Source organism: Chiloscyllium punctatum, chromosome 2 (genome assembly GCF_047496795.1).
Source record: "Chiloscyllium punctatum isolate Juve2018m chromosome 2, sChiPun1.3, whole genome shotgun sequence".
NCBI classification, from domain to species: Eukaryota; Metazoa; Chordata; class Chondrichthyes; order Orectolobiformes; family Hemiscylliidae; genus Chiloscyllium; species Chiloscyllium punctatum.
The window spans coordinates 23,551,922-23,575,108 of record NC_092740.1 but is presented as its reverse complement, the minus strand read 5'-3'; positions in this window follow the sequence as shown (position 1 = coordinate 23,575,108).

The following is a 23,187-nucleotide window of genomic DNA, read 5'->3' as shown; positions in this document are numbered from 1 at the left end:
CTTTCTTGCTTGCCAGCAGTGATCCCCCTGTGTATTCTGAGAACAACTTTGTCATCCAATTGTGATTGCAGTTGCTGTATCTTTTACATGTCCTGTGCAATCGGGGACAAATTTACTTCTTCTTTATGTTCTTCAATAAAGTACTGATCCTCACTGAAAGAGAAAACTTGACTTCAAGTGCAGCATCCATTGAATGCAAAGTGCACAGAGAGTTGAAGTTTCAGGTTCAAGATAATGACTGACTCTTCTGCTGATTTCCTTCTCTGTCATGATATTCTGAAAGAACAAACCACTGCCCAGAATGTGGTCTCATGACTGGACACTGAAACATTTGGTGCTTTATTTCTGGTCAGTTCCAGTTTCTGTTCTGAGAGAAATGGAAGGCTTCTTGAAATGCTAGGACTGAAATTTTTTGTTGTTTGTTCATGAAAGAATGTCTATAATTAGATAAGCAGCTCCAATTGTAATGTATAACTGAGATGGGAGGAGTGTACTTAGAATCATAAATTCATAAAGATGTACAGAATGGAAACAGAGTCTTTCATCCAACTTGTCTATGTCGACCAAATATCCTAAATTAATCTAGTGTCATTTGCCAGCACTTGGCCCACATCCCTCTAAAACCCTTCCTATTCATATACCCATCCAGATGACTTTTAAATATTATAATTGTACTAGCCTCCACTACTTCCTTTGGCAGCTCATTCCATACACGCACCACCCTCTGTGTGTAAAGGTTGCCCCTTAAGTCCCTTTTAAATCTTTCCTCTCTCACCTTAAACCTGTGTCCTCTTGTTTTTGACTTCCCTCCCCAGGGGAAAAGATCTTGGTTATTCACCCTATCCATGCCCTTCCTGATTTTATAAGCTTCTAAAACGTCATCCCTCAGTCTCCGATGCTCCAGGGAAAATGGCTCCAGTCTATTCAGCTTCTTCCTCTAGCTCAAACCCTCCAACCTGGGCAAGATCCTTTTCTGAACCATTTCAAGTTTCACAAGATACTTCCTGTAGCAGGGAGACCAGAACTGCATGCAATATTCCAAAAGTCGCCTCACCAATGTCCTGTACAGTGGCAAAATGACGGCCCAACTCCTACACTCAATGCACTGACCAATAAAGGCTACTCTGTCTAATTCACTGGTCACAGCATAAACTTAATTATTTTACCTGGTCTGCAATATAGCCAATCATATATTGTCTCAATATTAGACATGGAATAAAAAGATTCATCAGCCAGTTTTTTTAATAAGCACAACATTATTGATTCATTATAAAACTGTGATATTATATTTATTGTAAAAGCAATTATTCAACAAAGATACAAAGCCCAATAAATTAGTTTGACAGTTGAAAGCATAAATGTTTATATGGTGTTAATGTTGTTCTCCAAATAACCCAAAATGTACATAAAGTTAAAGTTGCAATACTCAAAGCAGGCCATAGGGCCACCTTCTCATTAGCGAAAGAGACAATAGGTGGTGGTATAACCCATAGGTCAGAATGCCTCAGGGTAGCAGAGAGCTTGAAAAGGAGAGTCCTTGGTAACCTCAACCAGTGCAAAGTTAAAAATCACACAACACCAGGTTATAGTCCAACAGGTGTAATTGGAAACACTAGCTTTCGGAGCGACGCTTCTTCATCAGGTAGTGACTATCACCTGATGAAGGAGTGTCACTCCAAAAGCTAGTGTGCTTCCAATTAAACCTGTTGGACTAACCTGGTGCTGTGTGATTTTAACTTTGTACATCCCAGTCCAACACCGGCATCTCCAAATCATCACCCAGTGCAGGTATTGAACTCGTGATGGTAGTATTACATTGCATCACAAACAGGCTGCATATCCAATTGAGTTAATTGAGCCGAGGACAGAGATAGTGAGATGATGGATGTGCATGCACGCGCACTCACACACAGACACACACACACAGACACACACACACAGACACACACACACACAAACACACACACACAGACACAGACACACACACACACACACACACACACACTCCTCTTATCAGTGATTAAAAACAACAAAGTCATGATTCATGATTGTTAGCTGTCCCTCCAAATTCTTCATTTCTACAGCAAGCTTAAGCCCAGAGAGTTGAAAAAAATAGAATAACCTGCTCTGATGGATTTTCCTAATTGTAGAAGGATTAACCAATTAACTAATTCATATTGAAGTGGTTAATGGCTGCATTTAAAAGTGTAGATGAGAATATCATTGAAAACACACCATGGTAATGTTAATTTTTGACAACAATTTGAAACAGAGGTCAATGGAAATGAAAATTCAGGAGAGAGGCATAACCGGCAGCTAATCCGATAACTCCTGTTTAATATGGTCACACATTACCCATATTTAGTTGCTAATACAGGCTTTAATTTCAATGTTGTAGGAAATAGCATTGTAATTCCCTAGAGACCTGAATGAGCAAACACATCAAAAGGCTTTAAGCACAAGCTAAGTAATGGAACTAATAAGTGGCTCCTTTTTTATATTGAATGAACAGATAATAATGGCTCACACACATCCTCTGGTCAGAACTCATGTTGCATGACAAACTGATGGACAGGGGCACATATAGAGTGTCAGACATCAGCCCTAAAACAACGGTAATTTACATAGCATCCATAATGCAATGCAACATCTGAAAAGGCTCCACAGAGGTACAAATGAGGAGGATGGGCTGAGGGCATCTGGAGTTCAGAGGGAGCCAATTCCTGCAGATGGTGGAATCTGTATTGAAAACAACAAATGCTGGAGATCACAACAGCTCAGGCAGCATCCATAGAGAGACAGCAAGCTCACATTTCTAGTCATAGACTTGCTCTCTCTCCATGGATGTTGCTTGACCCCCTGTGATCTCCAGCATTTGTTGTTTTCTGTGCAGTTCAGAGGGAGTTCAGTTCGCAAACTGAGGAGGGAGAGAGAGGTCATTGGAAGGCAGGAACTGCATGGAAGAGGGTAAAGGTTGCCAAATGTGGCAAGGGAAATTGTTGGACTGTGAGTACCCAATCTCAGGGTTGCTCGGTATATGACAATGTTCCTTCAAATTTTCTTTCATTTTGTTCAGCCCACCCTTGTGACTTGAGCCTGACCACAATGTGAATGGCCTGTTCGATTGCTACACAGCTGCAGATTCACCATGCAGGAGAGTTGAGGAGAATCAGATCAGCCATCATCTCACTGAATAGCAGAGCAGACTTAATGGGCTGAATAGCTTACTTTAGCTCCCATGCCTAATGGTCTTACAGTAAAGAATGAGGGATGAAGTCATGGGTTGCGAAGCAGAGTCATAGCCAGAAGCCAAATTTGATGGCTGTTGCATTAGTAATGCTAAAGTTGGCAGAAGTACATATTTATTTATGCCCTTGAGCTGAAAGGTCATGTAAGCATTGGGTAAGGACAATTCAGACAGATTAATGTCAAAGAAGCAGGGAGGGAAAAGAGGAGTTTATCCTTTCAATACAGCAAGTTGTTATGAAATAGGACACACTGCTTGAAAGAGCAAGAGAGGCAGGTTCAAAAATAACTTGCAAAAGGGGGAAGTTGGATAAATATTTGAAAAGGTACTAAATCCAGGCCTATGGGCAAGGAACAGGAAAGTGAGCCTAGTTGGATAGCTCATCAAAAGAGCTCTCTCGTGCTATATTCTCCTTCTGAGCTGCAGGATTCCATATTTCCATGAATTTGGTCCTTAAGTAAAATATATAAGACAAAGCACAAGGTAGCCTTGATATCATATTTAACATCACCCTGCTCACCAGAATCAATGATTCAGCTTCAAATGAGCATGAACGAAATGCAGAATCTTTGAAGGCATCAGGCTTCTTAAGACCATAAGACACAGGAACAGAAATTAGGCCATTCAGCCCATCACATCTGCTTCACCATTCAATTATAGCTGATAAGTTTCTCATCCCCATTCTCCCTCTTTCTCACTGTAACACTCAATTCCCTTGGAAATCAGGAACCTATCTATCTCCATCTTAAATATATTCAATGACCAGGCCTCCACAGCTTTCTGTGGCAGTGAATTCCATAGATTTGTCACTCTCTTGCTGAAGACCTTTCTCCTTATCTCCATTCTAAAAGGCCTTCCATTTACTCTAAGGCTTCTCCCTTGGGTCCTAGTTTCTCCTACCAATGGAAACATTTTCCCAACATCCACTCTGTCCAGACCATTCAGCACTCTGTTAGTTACAATTAAATTCCCCCCTCGTCCTTCTGAATGCCATTACATATAGTCCCACAGTCCTCAAATATTCCTCATGTGTTAAGCTTTTCATTTCTGGGACCATTCTCGTGAACCTTCTCTGAACACGCTCCAGGGCCAGTATATCCTTCCTGAGATATGCAGCCCAAAACTGTGCACAATACTCAAAATGTGGTCTGACCAGATCCTTATAGAGCCTCAGAAGTACATCCCTGCTTTTCTATTCAAGTCCTATCAAAGTAAATGCCAATATTGCATTTGCCTTCCTACCTACTGACTCAACCTGCAACTTTACCTTGAGGGAATCCTGGACTAGAACTCCTAAGTCTCTTTGCACTTCAGACTTCTGAATTTTCTCCCCATTTAGAAAATAGTCCATGCCTCTATTCTTGCCAGCCAGTTGAAAAGCTAAGACACATCTGAGAGATCTCTCAGGATTCTTCGGGACAAACCCACCAAACCATTCACCAAACGAGTATTGGTGAGGCCATTGGTTGCCTTTCATCAAGGAACTAAATCTATAGGGGCCTGAGAAACCGGAGGAAGGCAGAGATCTGCAGGTGCTCAGCACCAACATGGCTGCCGGCCAGAAGAGAATTCACCCAAATCTTGGGGTCGCCGAGGACCCAGAACTATGAGAAGTGATTTGGAGGCAGAGAGAAATGCACAGAAAGTGAAGAGAGTGGGAGCAGCAGGGTTGTAAGCAAGGGTAAAGGGCATATCCTAACAGAACACCTTTGTCTGATGCCCTATCCCTGTCTTGAATTAACCCGAGCTACCAAGCAGCCTGAAGGCATAGAGTGTATGGGCGCACTCAGTAGCCACTTGGCAGCTGAGTTAACACTAGTAGCAACATAGAAACATTTAAAACAGGAACAGGAATACTCAGCCCTTTGAAACTGATCTGTCATTCAATATGATCATGGCTCTACATCCAACGCAGAGTCCTGTTCCCACTTTTCCCCAATACCCCTTGTCCCTTTAGCCCTAAGAACTGCATCTAACTCCTTGAAAACATTTAATGTTTGGTCTCAACTGCTTTCTGCAACAGAGAATTCCACAGGCTCACTCTAAGTAAAGACATTTCTCCTCATCTCAGTCTTAAATGACCTACCCCTTATCCTTAGACTGTGAATCCCTAGTTCTGACACCCCAGTCATCAAGAATACCCTTCTTGTGTTTACCTTCTCCAGTTCTGTTGGAATTTTATAGATTTCTACATGATCACTTTAATCTCATTCTTCTGAGATATTTCCACCCAGAGATGTTATCACATAACCGAGCATCTTTCCATCACCAAAATTACTGTGACTTCAGTTTCTCTTTCTTTTGTTTGTCTTGTCCACTAGCAGTAAAAACACCTGTGTGTCCAATTGAGTATTTACAAGCGAGACACCTTATGGGCAATGTGAACCATCAAAGATGAGTGTGGGGGAACTGTACGGAGAGCGGGAAGGGGCTAATTCAAAATGAAGTTAGAGGGGGAAATAAAACACTATATCTCCCATGGTGTTCGCCTCTCTCTAAAGGCATCAAGAACAACTGTGTACTCCTTCTGAAATCATACCCGGACATGAATATAACTACAGAAGAGGGACACTGGACCCGAAACGTTAACTCTACTTTCTTTCCACAGGTGCTGTCAGACCCTCTGAGCTTATCCAGCAATTTCTGTTTTTGTTTCTGATTTACAGCATCAGCAGCACTTTCAGTTTTTATTTATTTAGATTCTTTGCATTTCCTGTTTATCTTCTTTCCAGTGTGAGGAGATTCTGAATCCCCTGTTTTTTTTTTGTGTGGAGTGTGTGGATGTGCAGTGACTCAGTAAAAAGGCACCATGTCTTTACTCAATATTTCCACTATCATGTTGCCAGTGAACAGGTATCAAGCAAGACCAGATAAGGGCAATGCTACGTGAAGGAAAAGAAGGATAGGGATTAAATAAAAATAGAATTGGAGGAAATGAAGCACTCCACCACAGTGCCCACCTCTCCCAAAAGCGTATTGTTGGAGATTGCGTGCTCCATCTCAATGGAGACCAAGGCACGAACATAACCACAGAAGAGCGGCAGGCAGTCAGCAGAAATGACCCCCTCCACAGCTCACATACTGGTTTTGTTTGATTAGATTACATTCCCTACAGTATGGAAACAGGCCCTTTGGCCCAACAGGTCCACACCAACCCTCCAAAGAGTAGCCCACCCAGACCCATTTCCCTACATGTATCCCTGACTAAGGCACATGACACCATGGGCAATTTAGCATGGCCAATTCACCACATCTTTGGATTGTGGGAGGAAACCGGAGCAAACCCATGCAGACACGGGGAGAATGTGCAAGCTCCACACGGACAATTGCCCAATGCGGGAATCAAACCTGGGATCCTGGCTCTGAGGCGGCAGTGCTAACCACTGAGCTACCATGCCGCCTCAAAGGCAGGCTGGCCAGGCCCAAGAGCAGACCCACCTCATTCTATCCAACAGGCTGAGGTGCTTAATTGGTGCTGAATTGGCCATCCAAGAGCATCAGCTGTTAGTGGGGCAAGAAGGTCAAACATGGGCTTAATTTGATTCATGACTTAATTCTGGATGGAGCCAGGAAGGGTCTGGTGTTTGGCTTTGCCCTCTCCTGCACCCCATACCAAGCTCATCATCTCCAGAAGCAGAAGATTTTACTGTTAAAGCCTCTTATGCGTAGTCAGATCTACCGGTGCAATAAAAACGAGAGCTGACAGGAACAGGTTAAATGAACAAGCAAGTCAGGTCTGCCATTTTCAGACTGTCAGAATGCTCAACTTCTTAATTAATTTCACCACCAACTTTTCTATTTGTTAACCTTCTCCCCTGTTGCATTTAGTGTTAACTAAGACTGACTGAAGTCTCAAGATAACTCCGTCATCAATGGGTCAGTATTACAGTATAACTGAGGAACATAAATTTAACTGAAGTTGTTCCATTTTCTAATTAAAAAGTAAATGAATAACCCCTTTGTTAAATCAGCAGGTAAATGAAACAAATTAAATACACTTGTCACTAATATGTTACAGTAATCATTAAATATAAAAGGTTCAGCAACTTTGATCTTGTGTGTTCAGGAAAAGCAATTTCTTTGAGGTGAAGTGTTCTCATTAACTAGATAACCTAGTTCAGTAAAGACAGTCATTTTTATCAGTTTGGAGCTCAGCAAAGATAACATTTACATGGTGTTTATTGCAACTTCAGGGTATTCCAAAGAGACTTACAGCCAATCCCGTGCATTGGAAGTGCAGTCTCTGCTGTAACACATGAAGGCACAGAAAGATCCTAAAAACTTCAGTGAGGCACAAAAGTGGTCAGACAGTGGCCCAGAGCTTCCAATAACTGTTACTGAAGCATAAACTGGAGTTCCGTGTTGCAACCATGAAGATGTCCTGTTGCAGTGGTCTCTGAGGGAATTGCTGTGGATGTTGAATCTTTCATTGGAGAGTTACTTGGCATCTTGAACCTTTGAAAAGGTCCCCAACTCTGAGTTTGACTCTAAGACTTTGGATGGCTCTGACTGAGATAGGTGAATAATTAGCCAGGAGCTGTGAAAGGAATTCAGACATTTTCCAACTACTGCTGACTAAAAAAAATTGAGATTCACCACTCACTGACATGCCACCCTAACCCTCTGCCATGTGCCACCCTACTCTCTCAGTGGCTTGAACTCTAACCCAATACCATCAGTTTGCTTCTTTCAGGACCTGTCAGTGACCTGAGGCCCTTTAAAACACAGAATCTGGCACATGCTGCTGAAATAAGCCCATAGTTTCTGCCCTGATCCACACCACTGACGGTTACCAGGATTTCTGGTTTAACTCACTCTGCTTCAGGTGGGGAAAGCTCTTGCTCAGAGGTTGACCTGAAAGAATTGTACTTTCAACTCGAAGCAACGAGTTTTAATCTGATCTGTGTTGAGGTTTGTGATTGGAAGATTTGAGCCCATCTGTTTTAGCTCTGCTACTTGGCTGGATAATTATTGACCAGGAGACTTGGAAGATACCCTGACTTTTTGACAAGATTGTATCATAGGATATCGTCTGTCCTGCAGCTAGAAGGAGACTCAGAAGCCCCATTTGAAACTTGAGGGGTTGTGTGCAGTAAAGTTTTTTTTATTATTCAGACAGAAGATGTGTGTGTCACTGGCTGGGCCAACATTTATTGCCCATCCCTAGTTGGCCAGACGGCAGTTAAGAATAAAGAGTATTCCTGTGGGTCTGGAGTCATGTGGAGGTCAGATTAGGTGAGGATGACAGATTTCTTTCCTGAAAGCACATCAGTGAACCAGCTGGTTTTGTTTAAATGGCGATACATGGCTGCCATTCGGCTAGCCATTTTTTCCCAAGATGGAACACACATTGCACCATTTTCCTTGGTGGGATTTAAAGTCATGACCTCAGAACATTAGTGTCTGGCCCTTAATTGCTAGTCTAGTGATCTTACCATTATACCACTGCATTCCCATTGTCACCAATCTGCACCCATGGACTCTCTCCTGGTTTGTTCTACCCTTGTTGATTACACCTATCATAGTGGTGTCAGTACTGCACCGCTTTCTGGCTGCTCAATTTAGCTAGACTGTTCCTACCACAGGGAAATTCAGTAGATCTGGCAATATCTGTGGAGAGAAAGCAGAATTAATGTGACCTAGTGACCATTCTATGGACCTGAAACAGTAACTCTAATTTCTCTTTATAGATGCTGCCAGACCTGCTGAGTTTTCCCATCAATTTCTATTTTTGTTTCTCCTTTCCAGCACCTGCAGTTCTTTTTTGTTTGTTCTTACTCTAGATCTACTTTATCACTATTCTTTATTTTGTCGAAGGTTAGCGATCTCAGTATTTCCTGTTAAACCCTTAATTTGCATTCTTATATTAGATCATAATATTGCTGTCTTATATATTTCTGCCATTTCTCTCTCCTTCAAGTTGCAAAAGGTGACTCAGTGGCTCAGTGGGTTAGCACTGCTACCACATAGCACCAGGGATCCGGGTTTAATTTCAGTCTTGGGTGATTATCTATGCTGAGTTTGCACATTCTCCTAGTGTCTGTGTGAGTTTCCTCTGGGTGCTCTGGTTCCATCCCACTTAGTCTAAAGGTGTGCAGGTTAGGCAAACTGGCCATGCTAAATTGCCCATCATGTCTAGGAGTTGTGTCGGTCAGTTAGGTTAGCCATGGGAAATACAGGGTCACAGAGTCATAGAGTCATAGAGATGTACAGCATGGAAACATACCCTTCTGTCCAACCTGTCCATGCTGACTAGATATCCCAACCCAATCTAGTCCCACCTGCCAGCACCCGGCCCATATCCCTCCAAAACCTTCCTATTCATATACCCATCCAAATGCCTCTTAAATGTTGCAACTGTACCAGCCTCCACCACATCCCCTGGCAGCTCATTCCATACACATATCACCCTCTGCGTGAAAAACTTGTTCCTTATGTCTCTTTTATATCTTTCCCCTCTCACCTTAAACATATGCCTCTAGTTCTGGACTCCGCGACCCCAGGAAAAAGACTTTGTCTATTTATCCTACCCATGTCCCTCATGATTTTATAAACCTCTATGAGGTCACCCCTCAGCCTCTGACACTGCAGGGAAAACAATCTCTCCCGCTAGCTCAAATCCTCCAACCCTGGCAACATCCTTGTAAATCTTTTCTGACCCTTTTCAAGTTTCACAACATCGTTCCAATAGGAAGGAGACCAGAATTGCATGCAATATTCGAACAGTGGCCTAACCAATATCTTATACAGCCACAACATGATCTCTCAACTCCTGTATTGAATACTTCGAAGGGTCAGTGTGGACTTGATAGGCTGAACGGCCTGATTCCACATTGTAGGAATTCTATGGTTTCTCAGTGTTGATACCATATGAGAGTTGCTATCAGAGTTGCATCATTATACACGTCATAATTGTTCACATAATCATTCCCATGATGCAACAATGGCACTCCCTCAACACTCTCAAGTGCTAGCGACTGAAATTAAGATGCGTTATTTGATAAAGCTATCACCAGCAGATAATTGCACACTGCAATGCAGGAATAAGATCATGGATCCCTCCATCTTCTCAAGAAAAAATTGGGATGGGCAGTAAATGCTAGCCATATCCCTCAAATGAACGAAGCAAGGATGTTTCAGAGTGCAAAACACATAACCAGAGTTAGTAATTGAAGTGGGAGCTATATCAATGGCTTTCAATAGGTTAAAGAGTTGATTAGATGCAGAGGGAATAAAAGGACATGGGAATGCAGGTGGCTACACGGGATTGGCACTACTGCTTATGTGATAAATAAATACCAGTATGGACAAGCTGAATGCTCTCAGTGTTCATGTTTTGATGTAATTCTACGTGATGGGGATATTATATACACACAATCTGGAGATAGTTAAATGACAGGAGGGAACAAGTCAGTCATCTGGGAAATCTGGCTTTCAGTCCCTGATTTACTTTCGTTAAACAAATGTGTTCCCCAATTCCTCCAAACTGCTGAGGAAAATGACTTTTTTTTGTTGAAGCAATATATTTTGTGTGACAGTTCTCTCTGGAGATTTAGAGATAACAGGTTGATGGCTAAGGTCCACCTCATGAGGCTACATTCAATTGTGCTGTGCCTTTCTCAATGGAATCTAAAAGGATAGCGAAGACCTGGGCAGGACATGGAAGCCTCAGGAGGTATACTGAGCTCAATTGTGAAGATAACATTCCTTTCCTAACAGTCGAGCCAAATTAAGCAAAGTCAGTGAACGTTTTGTTTTGTTCTTCTTTTGAATGAAGGAGCTTTCCCTTTCGAGAGAACAAGGTCACAGTGGGAAGCAGATTCTGGCAAGAGAGAAATGCTCTCTCAACAACAATATCAATGTCTGTGATTTTGAGAAATCTCATTAGCAGAGATGCTGGAAAATGCATAGCTCTGGGCAGTAGGTCTCCATGGGGAGAGCCGCGTGAAATGAATGCAGATTCAATGGTGCAAGGAGCATATTAATGAGAAAGATACAATCATGGTAGATACAAGGCCATTTTTATGCTCGGAAATAAATTTTCAACTACAATAAGGGCAGCTTCAGGTTCTTTCCTGTAGCAAAGGTGACTTCCAACCTCCAGTCACAAGAGACTCTTGATTTTGCTTCTAATACCATTTTCTGATTTGTTCTTTTGGGTCCACAGGTTGGTGCAGGCTACTGCTAGACCTTCCCTTGGTAAGATCAGAATGAATTACAAGGGAGGCTTTTCTGACCCAGTGTCACTAGCGCATTGAACAATGTAGACATGACAGTACAAACACCGGCTTGTCCAACCCAATCCGTGTGACAATTTCCCAGCAGGAGTCAGCAAAATGCACACTCCCACTTTGTGATTTCCCAACTTTTGCTTTTGTGAAGATCAGCACCTGCGGGGGTGCAAATAGAATTAGAATTAGGTTTATTGTCACGTGTACTCAAGTTACGAAGAAACAGGAGGACCATGAAAAAGTGCACAATGTCGCCAACTGCCATCTTAGGTACAAAGTACCCAGGCACCGATCTTAAGTACAAAGCAAAGAGAAAATAAAGACAAAAAGTGACACTATTTACAGATATACATAGTACAGGTTAGAAAATAATAAATAAAGCTAAAAAGGTAGACATTACAGTCTTTCTATAAGGTCTTCCATGTGGTCTGGCTGGGCTCCACTAGTTCCCAATCAGTAGCCATTTTTATTCCTGGCCTACTGGCCACTGTCCCCATTCTGCTCCTAGCCACTGTCCTCCCCTGTTCTGCTCAGGGCCACCGGCTGCCCCCAATCTCTGAGCTTCAGTTTTGGATGAGCTGATGTTTCCAGGAGGTGGAAACTAGCTGTGACATATTCTGATTACAAACTCACACAAAGTCGTCAATGATCCTGAGAGATGCTTGCTGTATTATCAATCGATGAAGGCACATGCAGAGCATGGAAGGAGTTTGGAACTGTCTTCTGCAAATACCAAGTAATCCTGGATTGATCATTTATTTTAGACTTAAAATAAGTATATGTTTCTTAACTAACATTGATGAAGAAAATCATGTAAAGGCAGGTAAATGAATTGAGGAGACAGCTCTCATTGGATGGTGGAGAAGGTTCAAGGAGCTAAATGGCCTCATTGTCTTCGCTTTTTCATTCACTTACCAGATGTAGATGCTGTTGGTTGCGTCAGTATTGATTGCCTATCTCTAATTTCAGAGTCAGCCGCATTGCTGTGTGTGGAGTCACATGTGGACCAGTCCAGGTTGGAATGGCAGTTTCCTTCCAGAAAGACTACCAGTAAACTAGATTTTTTTCAACATTCAGCCGTGGCACAGTGGCTCAGCAGCTCAGAGGTTAGCACTGCAGCCTCATCAGTGCCAGGACCCCACTTCGATTCCACTAATGGGAGACTGTGTGAAGTTTGCACATTCTCTCCATGTCTATATGGGTTTCCTTCAGATGATTCAGTTTCCTCCCAGAGATGTGCAAGCTAGGAGGTTTAGCAATGGGGAATGCAGGTTACAGGGTTAGGGTAGGGAGTTGGGTCTGGTTGGGATGTTCTTCAGAGGGTCAGTCTGGACTTGAGAGGCCAAATGGCCAGCTAGCCCAACTCTATGAATCTATGATAACAATTAACAATGATTTCATGGTGATTTGAGACCCTTACTTCCAGATTTTTATTGGGCTCAAATTTGAACATCTGCCACAATTCAAACCCAGGATGTGCCCAGTATATCTCCAATGCTGAAGTGCTCTCCCTCCCACTTTAAATACAACCAACCTCCCTATCTTGGAGACATATGTTGCTAGGAGCCAGTTTCAAGAGTTCATAAGTCTGAGTGAAATTACATAGAACAAAGAAAAATACTGCACAAAACAGGCCCTTTGGCCCAACATGTTGTGCCGAGTGTTAATCCTAATGTAAAATAAAATAACTTAACATACACCCCCCTCAATTCACTGCTGTCCATGTGCATATCCAGCAGTCGCTTAAATGTCCTTAATGACTGCTTCCACCATCACCATTGACAACACATTCCATGCATTCACAACTCTCTGCGTAAAGGACCTTCCTCTGATGTCCCTTCTATACCTTTCTCCTATTATCTTAAAACTATGACCCCTCGTGTCAGTCAATCTTGCCCTGGGGAAACATCTCCGACTATTGACTCTATCCATGCCTCTCATTCTCTTGTATACCTCGATCAGGTCACCTCTCTTCCTCCTTCTCTCCAGAGAGAAAAGTCCAAGCTTAGTCAACTTCTCTTTATAAGGCAAGCCCTCCAGTCCAGGTAACATCCTGATAAACCTTCTTTGCACCCTCTCCAAAGCCTCCAAATCTTTCCTATAATAGGGCAATCAGAACTGGACACAATTTTCCAAGTGTGGTCTCACCAGTGACTTGTAGAGCTGTAGCAAAACCTCGTGGCTCTTAAACTTGATCCCCTGTTAATGAAAGCCAAAACACCATATGCTTTCTCAACAACTCTATCCACTCGGGTGGCAACTTTAAACGATCTACGTACTTGAACACCAAGATCCCTCTGTTCCTCCACACTGTCAAGAATCCTGTCTTTAATCCTATATTCAGCATTCAAGTTTGACCTTCCAAAATACATCACTTTGAATTTATCCAAGTTGCATTTCAAATGCCATTTTTCAGCCCAGCTCTGCATTCTGTCTATGTCACGCTGCAGCCTACAATAGTCCTCGATACTACCAATGGCACCTCCAACCTTTGTGTCATCTATAAATTTACTAACCCACCCCTCAAGCTCCTCATCCAAGTCATTTATAAAAACTACAAAGAGCAGAGCCCCAAGAACAGAGCCCTGCGGGACGCCACTCAACACTGACCTCCAGGCAGAATACTTTTCATCTATATCCATTCTCTTCCTTCTGTCAGCCAATCAATTCTGAATCCAGATAGCCATATCTCCCTGGATCCCATACTCCCTGACTTTATGAATGAGCCCACCATATGGAACCTTATCAAATGCCTTGCTGATGTCCATATACACCACATCCACTTGTCTGTAATTGCCAGGGATTTCCCTATTACCACTGGGAATATCCGATTTCACCAATTCCTTCCATACCTTCCAGCCAAGCTTCATATTGTTTTTTTAATACTGGGATTCCTGCTTCATAGCTCATAGTTTGAGATAACTGGCACCAGACAACTGCACTTTTGAGTACAGCTCCTCTGTTTTCAGACTTACATTGACATTCAAGTTGTTCTTCATGAACAGTCCACTGTTTATGGTTCTACAACCACAATAAGAGTGGATCCCAGTGTCCTGTCAATCTGTGGAGAATCACTCCAGATGAAAATCTCAAATGAGTGGGACTGCAGCTGTGCTAGCCCATTCTATTGTGCAACAAGCCACAGCCTTATTGACTGCTTCCCTTGAGCAAACGTTGATGGTAACATTGGGTAGAAATTACTTTTGTCTTAACAATGCTTATTACAATTGTGAATCACAGGGTGTTTTCAGAGAGTTGTTAACCTATTAACTGTTTTGTAATACTTCTGTTAGGTTAGAAGAGATCAGATTTTGATAAAACGTTTTGACAACATTATGTGAAATATTAAATACTGATATAGTCTCATTGACAAACAAATAGACAAGAATTTGTGTAATCCATACATGGGGCCTAGACGTCACTGGCTAGTCAGTATTTATTGCTCATCCCTCATTGCCCTTGAGAAGGTGGTGATGAATTGCCTTCTTGAACCACTGCAGTCGATGTGCTGTAGCTAGATCCATAATGCTGATAGGAAAGGAATTCCAGGATTCAGTGCCAGCAACACTTTATGAACAGTGATATATTTCTAAGTTAGAATGGTGAGTGGCTTGAAGAGGAACTTGCAGATTGTGGTTTCTTCCATGCTTCTGCTGCCCCTGTCCTCCCATGTCATAGTGGTTATGGGTCTAAGGATCTTTGGTGAATCTCCACAATGCACCTTATAGATAGTACACACTGCTGCTATGGATTGCCAGTGGTGGAGAAAGTAGATATTTGTGGATGTGGTGCCAATCAAGTGCACTGCTTTGTCCTGGATGGTGTCAAGATTCTTGAATGTGTTTGGAGCTGTACTCATCCAGGCAATTGGGGAATATTCCATCACACTCCAGACTTGTGCCATTGTAGGTGATGGACAAACTTTGGGGAGTCAGGAAATGAGTTACTCACCACTGTATTCCTAGCATCTGACCTGCTCTTGTAACTATTGCAATTACATGGTGAATCAGTTCAGTTTCTTGTCAATGATAACCCACAGGATGTTGACAGTTGGAAATTTACTGATAGCCACATCATTGAATGGCAAAGGGCAACGGTTAGATTGTTTCTTATTGGAGACGGTCATTGCCTGATATTTGTGTGCCATGAATGTTACTCGCTATTTTTTAGCCCAAGCCAAGTCTTGTTGCATTTGGACATGGATGCTTCAGTATTTAAGGAGCCATGAATGATGCTGAACATTGTGCAGTCATCAGCAAACATTCCTAATTCTGGCCTTATGATGGACAGGAGGTCATTGATGCAGCAGATCAAGATGGTTGGGCCTAGGACACTACCCTGACAAATTCCTGCAGCAATGCCTTGGAGCTGAGATGATTGAACAACTATCTTTATGCCAAGTATGAGTCAAACCAGTGGAGAGACCTTCCTTAATTTCCCTTGACTCCAGTTTCACTAAGGTTCCTTGTGCTACACCTAGTCAAATGCAGCCTTGATGTCAACTCCCACTTTACCTAAGGAATTTAGCTCTTTTGTTCAGATAGATTTGTTTGGATTTAATAATAATTACAGCCAGAAGTTAAAGACCAAGGTCTTGCATTCTATAGGGTTTTTACTGGTCTCCAGTTAGAACTCCGGTAAAATCCCTCAGTGGGACCTGCATCTTTCAACTTCTTTTTGTGACTTCAGGATGTCCCAAATCTGTTTTCAAAAGACATGTAGACAGTTTTGAGTAATGAAGGAAAAGCTGCAGTCAATTTGCGAATAGCAGTGTCACACAGGAAATAATTGCCAATGAGCAGATCATCTATTGTTTCAGTGATGCTGTGATTTTCTGCATTCAGCAGACAGGGCCTTAGACATTTCCGCCACCTCCAAAAAGACCCCACCACCAGGGATATATTTCCCTCCCCACCCCTTTCCGCCTTCCGCAAAGACCGTTCCCTCCGTGACTACCTGGTCAGGTCCACACCCCCCTACGACCCATCCTCCCATTCTGGCACTTTCCCCTGCCACCGCAGGAATTGTAAAACCTGCGCCCACACCTCCTCCCTCACCTCTATCCAAGGCCCTAAAGGAGCCTTCCACATCCATCAAAGTTTCACCTGCACATCCACCAATATCATTTATTGTATCCGTTGCTCCCGATGTGGTCTTCTCTACATTGGGGAGACTGGGCGCCTCCTAGCAGAGCGCTTTAGGGAACATCTCCGAGACACCCGCACCAATCAACCAAACCGCCCTGTGGCCCAACATTTCAACTTCCCCTCCCACTCTGCCGAGGACATGGAGGTCCTGGGCCTCCTTCACCGCCGCTCCCTCACCACCAGACGCCTGGAGGAAGAACGCCTCATCTTCCGCCTCAGAACACTTCAACCCCAGGGCATCAATGTGGACTTCAACAGCTTCCTCATTTTCCCTTCCCCCACCTCATCCTAGTTTCAAACTTCCAGCTCAGTTACTGTCTCCTTGACTTGTCCGGACTTGTCCGACCTGCCTATCTTCTTTTTCACCTATCCACTCCACCCTCTCCTCCTTGACCTATCACCTTCATCTCCTCCCCCACTCACCCATTGTACTCTATGCTACTTTGTCCCCACCCCCACCCTCCTCTCACTTATCTCTCCACGCTTCAGGCTCACTGCCTTTATTCCTGATGAAGGGCTTTTGCCCGAAACGTCGATTTCGCTGCTCGTTGGAAGCTGCCTGAACTGCTGTGCTCTTCCAGCACTACTAATCCAGTAAAGGGCCTTAGTTATGGTCTCACTAAAAGGGCAGCATCTCAGACAGTGCAGCACGCTGTCAGTACTGCACCATAATATCGATCATGAATGGTAGTATCAAGTCTTGGAATGGGACTCAAACCTGTCAAAACTCAAACATGGCTGTCAAAATCCCATTAAAACAAGCTAAGGCAATGACTTTCAACCAGCTTTCTCCAAATCTCAGGAGATAACTGTCACATAAAATATATTCCTTCATCAAACAAGCCAGTCATGCTGAATACTTTCCTGTATTTTCAGTTCATACTTTTGTGCTTTAGACTTAAGTTGAGCCATAAGAATATATTTTTTGAACACAGCATGTTGACATTGTTGGCTTGGCCAATAGTAGCTGCTTATCCCTCATTGTCCAGAGGGCAATTAAGAGTCATCACATTGCTGTGGATTTGGAGTCACAGGTAAGGCAGACCAGATAAGAACGAGAGACAAAAAAAACCAGCTAGATGCTGGAATCCAAAGTAGATAGGCAGGAGGTTGGACGAACGCAGCAAGCCAGGCAACATCAGGTGGTGGAGAAGTCAACATTTTGGGTGGAACCCTTCTTCAGGACTGGAGCGGATGTTGCAGATAAAGAGGGTAGCAAGATGGAAAAGTGGGGATAGCTGATGACAGGTAGAGGGTACGGCCTGGTTGGTCAATGGGAGGAATGACAGCAGATCCCTTTTACTGAAGGATATTAGGCAAGCAGGTGGGATTTTACAGCTATTGAAGCTGTTTGCATGGTTGCCTCTGGGAGTGGATTCTCAATGAATTCAAACATGACTATGTGCAATGTTAGGACTCACAGCCATGTGTGTAGAACATTAGCCTGGAATTCTGCATTGCCAGTTGACTGACGTTATCACGATGCCACCATCTCTCCTACTTATTTTTTCTCCATTTATATATTCTCTAATTTATTCATGTTAAATAACTTTGCTAATGTAATTATTCCTCTAATATTTTAACTTTCTCTAACGTGCAATGATTATTATCTCAGCATATTGCTAATTGTCATCGGGCTTATGTCTGTGCAGCAGAAGTTCAACATGTGTTAGTTTATCTTATTGCACTTTGCATTGTTAGATCACAGAAGATCTTGTCAGCTTTCTTTGGTTCCCTGCTCTTAAGTTCCCTGATTTATTAATGTGTGGCTACAGTGAGACATTTAAATAATTCAGTTTTGATTACAAATGCAGACAACTTCAAAGAGTTCCTTTCAGGAGGTGAAATAATTACTGACTATTCCCAATACTGGTGTAAAGGTCTGCATCACTCATCATTAAGCTTCGCAAATAGTTTACCAATTTAATCAAGTCCAATGTTTACTTAAGCATAACACATTATCTCTCAGTATGTGGTACATTATAAAGTTCCCACTGATCTAACCCAAATTTGAATACTTGTTTTCACTTCATTCTCGTTTTTTTAAAATTAGAAACCGTTTAACAAAGAATGCTTTTTAAAAAACGCTTTAGTGTCCAGCATCTGAAGGGAGGAAGGAAACATGAGTTATGCCAAAAGATTTAGATTTGGAAAGAGGTTCAAGTGTAGCATAAATCCTAGCATAGACAAGTTGTGCCGAATGACCTGTTTCTGTGCAATCTGGAAAAAAGAACATGGTTGCTAAATTTGCAGATGACACAAAGGTAGTTGGAGGGTAGTGTTGAGGAAGCAGGGAGGCTGCAGAAAGACCTGAGCAGACTAGGAGGTGGGAAAAGAAGTGACAGATAGAATACAATTTATGGAAGTGTGAGGTTATGCACTTTGATAGGAAAAATAGAGGTGTGGACTATTTTCCAAATGGGAAAGGCTTCAGAAATCTGAAACACAAGGTAGTCGGGTATTTTAGTTCAGGATTATCTTACGGTTAATGGGTAATTCAGTTGATGGGTAGGAAAGCAAATGCAATGGTGGTATTCATTTCAAGAAGACTAGAACACAAGAGCTGAGGCATACTGCTGAGGCTGTATAAAGCTCTAGTCAGACTGAATTTGGAACATTATGAGGAGTTTTGGGTCCCGTGTTTAAGGAATATGTGTTGCCATTGGAGGAGTTCCAGAGGAAGTTTTCAAGAATGATCCCAGGGCTAAGGGCATATCATATGAGGAACCTTTGGTCTGTACTCGATGGAGTTTAGAACGCTGGTGGGAGATTCTCACTGAAACTTACAGAATATTGAGAAGCCTGGATAAAGTGGACAAGGAGATGGTGTTTCCACTGGTAGGAAAGACTAGGACATGAGGGCACAAACTCATAGTGAAGGGATGCACCTTTGGAACTGAGATGAGGAGGAATTACTACAATCATCTGAATGTGAAAGGATTGGACAAAGTACAATTTTTAAAGTGGAGCCAGAAAAGCTTTCTGTTCAAGTAGGTAAGTAGTTATACTCAAGACGGGGCAGCGAAAGACCTCACCCTAGGAAATGAAGCTGGTCTAGAAGTGTCAATAGGCAAGCCTTTTGGGGACAGTGGACAGGAAGAGCTACTTGCAGTTAACTCAACATTTGGAAAGTGTGAGTCTTTTAAGTGTAATGGAGTGAGAATTCGGGGCCAGTGTGTTCCTCTAAGAGTGAAAGGCAAGGACAGCATAGAACATAGAACATAGAACAATACAGCACAGAACAGGCCCTTCGGCCCACGATGTTGTGCCGAACTTCTAACCTAGATTAAGCACCCATCCATGTACCTATCCAAATGCCGCTTAAAGGTCGCCAATGATTCTGACTCTACCACTCCCACGGGCAGCGCATTCCATGCCCCCACCACTCTCTGGGTAAAGAACCCACCCCTGACATCTCCCTTATACCTTCCACCCTTCACCTTAAATTTATGTCCCCTTGTAACACTCTGTTGTACCCGGGGAAAAAGTTTCTGACTGTCTACTCTATCTATTCCTCTGATCATCTTATAAACCTCTATCAAGTCACCCCTCATCCTTCGCCGTTCCAACGAGAAAAGGCCGAGAACTCTCAACCTATCCTCGTACGACCTACTCTCCATTCCAGGCAACATCCTGGTAAATCTTCTCTGCATCCTCTCCAAAGCTTCCACATCTTTCCTAAAGTGAGGCGACCAGAACTGCACACAGTACTCCAACTGTGGCCTAACCAAAGTCCTGTACAGCTGCAACATCATCAGCAGCAAGTGCAGGGAACCTTGATGTCAATGGATATCAAGAGCTCGTAAAAGAAGGAAGCATATATTAAGTGCAGAGTATTAAAAACAAGTGAGGCCATTCAGGAGTATAGAGAATGTATGGTAGTGCTTAAGAAATAAATTAGGAAAGTAAAGAAGGGCCATGAAATATCTTTGGCAAATAAGATTACAGAAAACCCTGAGGCATTTTACAAATAAATTGAGAGCAAAAGGGAAAAAATGGGACCTATTAAGACCAAGGGGGAAATCTGTGCATAGAGTCAGAGGCATAGGTAAAGTCTTAAATAAATAATTTTTAACTATATTCACAGAGGGTAAAGACAACATAGTTGAAGATTTCATTTGGGATGGTGAGGTTTCTAGGGAATACATTGGAAATATTTCTCAGGGACAACATTAATCAAAACTTGGAAAGGCAGAGATTGATCAGGGATAGTCAGCTCAGATTTGGTAGAGGGAGATTTCATCCAACTAATTTAATTGAACTTTTGGAAAGGTGACTAAATATATTGATCAGGATAATGCAGTTGATGTAGTTTACATGGACTTCATTAAAGCCTTTGATAAGGCCCCATTGTGAAGGCTGGTCCAAAAGGTAAGAGTGGAGAAAGTGAGGACTGCAGATGCTGGAGATCAGAGCTGAAAATGTGTTGCTGGAAAAGCGCAGCAGGTCAGGCAGCATCCAAGGAACAGGAGAATCGACATTTCGGGCATCAGCCCATTCCTGAAGAAGGGCTGATGCCCGAAACGTCAATCCTCCTATTCCTTGGATGCTGCCTGACCTGCTGCGCTTTTCCAGCAATACATTTTCAGCAAAAGGTAAGAGCCAATGGGATCCAAGGCAAGTTGGCAAACTGGATCCAAAACTGGCTGAAAAGAAGGTTAAAGGCTGATGGTGCCGAGTTATTGTTTGTGATTGGAAGCCCATGATCAGAGCTGTACCACCAGGATCAGTGTTTGGGGAAACCTCGTTGTTTCTTATGTTCGTTAACAACTTGGATATGAATGTAGAAGGTCCAATTAGTTAGTTTTCCAATGACATGAAAGTTGTCGGTGTTGTTCACAGCAAGGAAAATGGCCTCAGGCTACAGTCTGATACTGATCAGCTGGTAAATTCGGCACAGCAATGGAATATAGAATTTCAACCTGATAAGTGATGCCTTTTGGGAGGTCAACTAAAGAATTTACAGAATGAATGCTAGGTTCCTAGGGAGAACTGAGGAACAAAGGTATCTTGGAGTGCAACTCCATTGATCCCTGAAGCTGTCAGCACAGGTAGACTGAGTAGTGAAGAAGGCATATGGAATGCTTGTCGTCATTAGCCTGAGTACAGAATATAGGAGCAAGGAGATCTTGTTGCAACTTTATAGAGCATTGGTTAGACTACATATGAATACTGTGTGCAGTTCTGGTCACCACATTGTCAGAAGGATGTGGTTGCACTGGAAAGGATACAAAGGTGATTCAGCAGGATGTTGCCTGGAATGAAAAGTCTGACTTATGAGGAGAGAATGGATAGATTCAGTTTGTTTCCCTTAGAGCTGAGGAGGCTGATGAGGAATCTGATTGAGATATACAAAATTATGAAAGGCATAGGCAGCATAGATTGTGTTTCCCTGTGGCAGAAATGTCTAAGGCCAGAGGGCATAAGGTAAGGAGTAAATGGTTTGGCTGCAAATAGAAGGCAAAGTGGAGGGTTATTTTTGTGATTGGATGCCTGTGACCAGAGGGGTACCACAGGGATTAGTGCTGGGACTGGAGTTGTTAGTTATATTTGTTAACAACTTGGATGGGAATGTAGAAAGTATAATCATTAAGTTGGCAGGTGACTTGAAAATTGGTGGTGAGGAGCAAATGGTTTAGAGGGCTTCTGAGGAAACATTTTTAGAATCATCAAAGGATTCCTTCAGTGTGGAGACAGGCCCTATGGCCTTACAAGTCATCCAGAGGGTGGACGAGTCAGAGAAACAGACCCTTCAGTCCAACTCATCCATGCCGACCCAATATCTCAACCCCAATCTAGTCCCACCCTGCTAGCACCCAGCTCATATCCCTCCAAATCCTTCCTATTCATATACCCTTCCAAAGTACTGGCAGAGCACTTCAGAGAACGTCTCCTGGACACCCACACCAATCAACCCCACCACCCTGTGGCTCAACATTTCAACTCCCCCTCCCACTCTGCCAAGGACATGCAGATCCTGGGCCTCTTCCATCGCCACTCCCTTACCACCCGACGCCTGGAGCAAGAACGCCTCATCTTCCGCCTTGGGACCCTTTAACCCCAGGGCATCAATGTGGACTTCACCAGTTACCTCATTTCCCCTCCTCCTACCTTACACCAGTTCCAATATTCCAGCTCAGCACTGTCCTCATGACTTGTCCCATCTGTCAATTTTCCTTTCCACCTATCTGCTCCACCCTCCTCTCACACATTTCACTTTTTCTCCAAGCTCCATTCGCCCAAATCACTCTCAGCTACCTTCCCACCCAGCCCCACCCCCCTCCCACTGATCTCTCCACCCCAGAGGCTCCCAATCCCATTCCTGATGTAGGGCTTTTGCCCAAAATGTCGATTTTTCTGCTCCTCAGATGCTGCCTGACCTGCTGTGTTTTTCCAGCACCACTCGAATCTTGACTCTGATCTCCAGCATCTGCAGTCCTCACTTTCACCTAGTTGATTAAATCCCACTGATCCAGTTGGTGGAATACAAACTCAATTATTAAATCCTGGGCTTGGCCCAGGGAGAGAAAATATTCAAATCTGGACATTTCCATTTTCTTTC